This window comes from Thunnus albacares, chromosome 4 (assembly GCF_914725855.1).
Source record: "Thunnus albacares chromosome 4, fThuAlb1.1, whole genome shotgun sequence".
NCBI lineage: Eukaryota > Metazoa > Chordata > Actinopteri > Scombriformes > Scombridae > Thunnus > Thunnus albacares.
In genome coordinates this window covers 3,854,411-3,861,210 of record NC_058109.1, presented here as the reverse complement: position 1 = coordinate 3,861,210, position 6,800 = coordinate 3,854,411, and the positions used below count along the sequence as shown (strand labels likewise).

At 35.9% G+C, this 6,800-nt stretch overlaps 1 protein-coding gene and 1 long non-coding RNA gene across 2 annotated transcripts in view; one reads left to right on the top strand and one right to left on the bottom strand.

Annotated features, from left to right (window-relative positions):
* LOC122981168 (hemicentin-1-like) overlaps positions 1-6,800 on the top strand; it is a 738,767-nt gene that overhangs the window by 195,384 nt on the left and 536,583 nt on the right. The window lies entirely within an intron of this gene.
* On the bottom strand, positions 3,213-5,907 carry LOC122981182. Its single transcript, XR_006403181.1, has 2 exons — positions 4,763-5,907; positions 3,213-4,151 (listed from the first exon to the last, which is right to left on the bottom strand). It is a non-coding gene; the product is annotated as an uncharacterized LOC122981182 (long non-coding RNA).

The window sequence follows — 6,800 nt, the reverse complement described above, 5'->3', positions numbered from 1 at the left end:
TTGGTGAGGGGACGACCATTCAATATAGACTCGATCTCACACAGGACTGTATGAAGACCATCATCATCCAGAGTTTGCAAGTGCAGCACAGAAGTGAGAACTTTCCTCACCATCTGGATAGCACGTTCCCAGACACCACCATGGTGTGATGCTGAAGGTGGGTTAAAGTTCCACTGGATGCCATCTTGCAACAGAACTCCCTGTATCCGGTTGTGATTTAATGATGAGAGCGCTTCCCTCAGCTCTTTCTCTGCTCCCACAAAATTGGTTCCATTGTCTGAACGCATACTGGACACTGAACTGAACTGAACTGAACGTTTACAGAGACTTCGACCTCTCTTTACTTCCAAAGGCCCGAAGTAATCTACTCCGACATTTGTAAAGGGAGGGAGATCAGGAAGAAGCCTTTCCTTCGGTAGGTCTGCCATTTTTTGCTCGCCTACTCTTCCCTTATGTCGCCTGCAGAAGCCGCATTGTGATATGATTTTCCTCACAGCTGCATTGGAATTTGTTATCCAAAACTTGTTGCGCAGCTTGGACAGAGTGTGATTTCTTCCACCATGACCCACCTGTTGGTGAATATGCCTCAATATGAGCATAGAGATGTATTGATCTTTTGACAGAATGAGTGGATGCTTAGTCTCTTCTGGCAAAGCAGCCTTACTCAATCGTCCTTAAACTGTATTTCAAAGAAGTTATGACAATAATAACATTAAACTAAATGAGTCAGTTATGTTTGTTATGTAGCATCATCTGATATTTCACTCTCACTCTAAACTGTATTAATGCACATTATTCTTAAACTAAAACATTCCTCCATAAATGCATCTAGAAAGATTAAAACCAAATTAATACCTGATGAACCTTTACAGTTACTATTAGCTGTTAGGTTTAATATCTCCTGACATCTTAAAACATATTTTAGTAAGTTATGTTGCAGCTTGTGATGCTGTAATAACTTCTGCATTTGGTTTGTTGATGGTGAAACAAATGTTTCCTGAAAACCAGTTTACACATTACTAAAGGCTCCACTCAGACATTCATTTAACTTGAATGGTAAAACCCAGTTAAGTCACTGGTCTGAAACTAATTAGTCGTTACTAAAAATATGTTAAATAATTCACACACAAACCCTGTAATAGATTTATAAATGGTTGTCACAACATGGCTGATTTAGAGACTGAAATCCTTAGAATCAGTAAAAGTTTCATATTATAAATAAAAAGAAAAAAGGGTCTTACATTGATAGTAGTTAGTAGATAGTTAATGTGTCACCAAAATATACTGAAGCTCACTGAACTTCTTATTAGCTGTAATCAGACAGATCGACTAGATAGAGGGATAGAGTGTTTTATTAATCCCAATGAGAAATTACAGTGTTACAGCAGCCAAGTCACACATGAATCACACAACAAACAACATAAGACTCAAAGATTTTAGTTATTTATGATTTTATTATTTTATTTCTTAACTAGAAACTGAACTGAAACTAAAAACTAGGACCAAACTCTAAATATATACAATGACAGAGCCTGGTAATAATATGATACCATGAACCATGAAGACACATAAAAGCTTTGAAATCTACAAATAATGTGTTTATCTGTTTTCAAAGATTTGTGCAGCATGTGAAAAACCTTTAATTGTTCTCTAGTGTAGGTCATGACCAATGTACAGTACATACACACACACACAGTTACATTCTGAGTATTAACATTTTTTGTTCTGTGTTTCAGGGGAGAAGACTTTTCTTATTCTTTTTATTGTTTTTCTTCTTTTTCTGTTTTCCTGTTGTTGCTGGGCTCTTCGACGTAAGTTTAAAAAGAGATTTTTATTAATAACATCCAGTGTGATCAATAACATCAAATCACATTCATGCATGTGTACAGCAATGACACCATGACACTATGACACTTGTATTAATGTTTACTCTGCTGTTTACAATTATCCCAACTTGATTTGCTGCTGCAGTTCACTCCACCATCCCAACCTCCTCCTTATGTTTTTCATATTATTGTTGATTTAACTAAGATTTGTGTTTATTAAGGATTAGCTCTCTCAGCTGAATCTTTGTCACTGCTCAGATTCTTTGAGAGATCCCTCAAAGAGCAGAATCTTTTCTGCCAAATCAGTCATTATGATCAATCCCTTGATGAAAGTCTTTTTATAAGATTTGGTTTTCAGCGCTGCACTGAGTGACATGTTCCTTCATTATGAAGAGTTTGTTCACGTTAGTTTGTTTAGAAACAGCTCCAAAGACAAATAACAGTGATCACGTTTTCAGTCTCAGGAGAGTAGTTCTGTGTAAGACAGACACCACTGAGCATGTGCAGGAATGTGGTTCTGTTTACAGCTTCACTAGCTTGTTGTGCTACATATCACAACCTCTTGACTTTATGAGTTGAGATTATAGTAAATTAAGATGTCAACCCAGTAGAATGCAGCTTATTGATGTGATTTTAATTACTTATTCAGGTAATTGCCAGCTGTATCCTTTGAATTATCAATAAAATCTCAAATCAATTCTAAAACTGATAGGTTAGCATTGACTGTTGGGAGTTTGGTACAAAACAGAAGAGAATTCATGTCTTTCCAAAAATGTCACATCAGTGTATCATTCAGAAAGTTTGGAACAAAGAAATATAAAAAACAAACAAAAAATCTTTTTAACTTTTAGGTGGAGTCAAATGTATTTTCGTCGGCCACTCTGATACATAGTGTGTTCAAAGAAATACTGTGATAGATTTTCACCCAGGATAGGATCAAGACTGTTGGGATTTTGCTGAATAAAATTCTGTTTTCCTTCCTGCAGATCCACCATCACGGCTAAGTGCCCTCCCCTGTTATTCAGGTAAGAATGAACTGTCAGAGTTCAGACCTGGTTTTAAGGTTAAAGTTAAAATTAGTTTTAGGTTAAGAAAAGGATTCAGCTGGATTTATACTTCGGTGTTAAGGGGTTACATCATATTGTACCTACAGCAGCTACATGTGTAGGTTTCAATGTTACACTGTTGACAAATCCTCTAACTGGGATTAATTTTGTCTGTTAACATAAATGAGAAGAAATGTCGGATTGTAAACCAACTCAAGTCAACTCAAAATTATTATCATTATAAAATATGACAAAGAGCTCAAATATAAAATGCAAACAAATGTGATTTACATCCATAATCACAGCTTCAGTGTGACTGTATCGCCTAAGTTCTTTTTTCCTTCTTTGTGATTCTGGATCGTACATGTTAGTTTAGAAGCACATTAAACACACTGTGCAGAGAAAAGAGAACCAGCAGCATAATTTTACAAGACAAAGCAATCAATAAAATATAACTTGTGAGGAAGGACAGTATTTTATCCAGGAGAAGAGCTCTCTGTACCACATCAGGCTCTAATTGTAAGCGAGTAGTGAGAGCTCTTATTTTCTTCTCTACGTCCACTGTGAGACGATTCTTATTAACCTTCGTCTGGAATTCAGCTCACAGTATGACGCTGATATTTCAACAACTTCAATAACATGATTCAGCTGAATATGGAATCTAATCCAACCTGGTAAATTTATCACATCAGTTAGATTTTCATCATCATCATCATCATCATCATCATCACTAGAATCTACATTGTGAACATAAACCCAAACTGGGAACTCATCAAATCCTCAATCAGTCTATATCAACTAGCCTGTCTGTGTTCCAGACTAAACAAATACACTTTGGAAATTACAATTATCTTTGTACGAGTATCAAATTATGTGAATGACAATCAGTCAAACATGAGGAACAGATTTAAAATTAATTCATAATACATCATCTGTGAGCTGAATAACCACTTAAGAAAATAAAAATCAAGAACTGAGTGATAATTATTTAATTAATCAATCTTCAAACCAAATCTTACAGAAGCCACAAGTGACCTCCCCCCTCCCAGAAGCCAAAGTAGATAATTACTGCTATTGACTGCATGACAGATAGACTACATAGAGAGATAGAGTGTTTTATTGAGTGTTTTATTTTTATTGACTGCATGACGTCAGAATCAGGTCATCAAGTCATAACAGTGTAGATAACTAGTTAAATTAGCATCTATTATGTTAACATTAACTGCAGTGATTCAGCTGAGTCGCCCACTTGCACCGTGGTCACAATCAGAGGCCTTAACTGATACTAATATTATATCACAATACAGCTCAGCCTTCCTCTATGGATCCAGAGAATGAAAAATGTGTTGCAAGGTAACATGAAATTATTGTGAGGGGACACAAAACATAAAACCAGAGGAAAAAATCCAAGTCTTGATTATAATATTAAATATCCTTTAATATTATCTGACTGACACCAAGGTGTTTCAGCTGGAAGTCTTTATCAGGGTGTTGAAATAAAATAACACAAGCAGCACAAGACATGACTGTAGCTGCTCAGAAAGGCCATCAAACAAATTCAAATACAGAATTAAATTCTAAAGAAATTTGAAATAGAAATGATTTTACTCATATGAAGCATCTCACCACAAAAACAACTTTTACATCACATCTACAAAAATGGAGTAAAATCAGTAGATTTGTTAAGTTTCCCTCTGAAGTCATTTTTTTAAGTCTTTGTCATTAATTGTAAGTGAACATTAGCAAACTTGTTAGCTCGTTAATCTAAATGAAAAAGCTGTGAAAGAATCTGAGGGACACGTGAGGAAGAGGAGGGTGAGTTGAGGAGCAGTCAGGCAGGTGGAGAGCAGAGGAAGAGATGGAAGAACATGCATCTGATGTCTTCTCTACATTAATAATTGCTTCTCTCTGCTGTAGAGAAAAACTGTTATGTTGCTTACTGTTGTTAAGGCACAACAGTATAGTGCAGCAGTCTGGATGGTCAGAGTGAGGAAGAGGAGGAGGCAGAGAGCCAGCAGAGGAGCTGTCTAGAGGAAGAGTAGTGACATGTTAGAGTATTTGAAGAGGAAGGAAGTGAGGGAGGCAGAGAGAGCACAGAGGGATGATGTCACACTCTGATTCTGATATTATCACCAGTGATGAGGAGGCTCCTCCCACAGAGAGACGGTCCAGGATGAAGATGCAGGAACAGCTTCATGAAGCAGAGTTTGGAGCTGCATATACTGCAGTCACAACATTTACTGTCTGTATTTGAGCCGTTCACATTTATTTTTCTTTCATTCAGTGTTCTTTATGTCATCTGGGTTTTTTTATTACTTTATTGCAGGTTTTTATATTAGAAGTTATCAGTTTTGTTACGTATTTCATTCACTCTGCCACATTTATACAACTTTTGCTATTGGCATAACCAAAAAAAAAAAAAAAAAATTAAAAAGAAAAAAAAGGGGGAGTTGGTACTTTCACTGTTGATCCGTTTACTCCAATTTCTTTTAAATTTCTCTTCTCTGTTTTTCAACTTATAAGTGATTCTTTCCATTTCTTTAATCTCTTCGACTGTTACTTTACAGATGTTAATAGATGTTTTAACGTCCAGTCAGTTCTGTGTGGTTGGTTCCTTTGTTTCCTGTAGGATTTTATCCAGTTTTGAGACTTTATTATTTTCAGTGTCTCTATTTTTGTTTATGAATTCCAGTAATTCATACTACTAATATAACATGAGTCTTAATGAAAAATAATTATCAATAATGAAACATGTTATATATATTTATGATAGTGTGTTAAATGTAGTTATCAAAGTTCTAATTTAAAAATCAAATGTGGAAGATGTAAATATTTTGCATATGCATCATGTAAATCTGTAATGTGAGAGGATGAAGTCCTACATATGGACACAGACTGCGCTGGACATAATTTGACATTAGAAAGACGTCTCTTCTCTGGATCCTGATTCTTTAACTATTCTTCTTGTATCTTGTATAGTGTGTTCTGTGTGGCTTTTTTGGGTTGTTTTTTTTGTTTGTTTGTTGTTTTTTTTGGGGGGGTGGGGGGGGTGGGGGGTGTTGCTCTTTACTGTTTGTTGTTGTGCTGTTGTATGTTTTTTGTAGGGGACTGCAGATGCAAATTAGCTTCAAGCTAACTCTGGTGCAGTGCATCTTTAATGTTTCAAACTGCACACTGTCCCATTCAATAAATAAATAAATCAAAAATCAACTGGAGTCAGTGTCCATATTGGCGTTTCAACCAAGTTCAACTCTGCAATAAGACCACTTTACCTGCACAGTGAGAACTTTTACTTTTTATACTTTAAAGTCTCCCTCCACTCACAAACATGTTGTTTTTCTTGTTCCTTCAGTTGGATGTTTGAGCTTCTCTGAGCAGAATGATGTATGTGCAGAGTTTGTTTTCACATTCATCTGCTGAAAGTGGAAAGTTTCTCTGAGCTCACTGAAGATCTGAGTTTAAAGCGTGAACCTGTGAGCAGGATTTGTGACATCACAACTAGTTTGGAGCCAATCGTGGTCCAATATTCAACTTACACAGGTGTGATGTGGAAACTTGAAGCCTCCAGTGCACAAACACTGAGAATGAACTTTACAGTGAAGGAGGAAACATCTTGTGTCCAGCAGTTAAACTCCATAAACAAACAATATTTGCATATTCATAGATTCTGGTTTTTTAATGAGGGAGAAGGAGGAGATGTAATGTTATGGATTTTAAAGTGGTAATTATACATCAGACACACATTATTGTCCAAGCAGAGTATTTTCATCTGTCTTAATACATGTCTGGAGGAGATCTTTAAGTACATTTTGATAATAATACTTTTGAACTTTTACTGAGCTAAAACTGCAGTACTTTTACTTATAATGAAGTATTTTTACACTGGGGTTTTGCTTACTGCAGTAAATGATGTGAATACTTCCTCCAC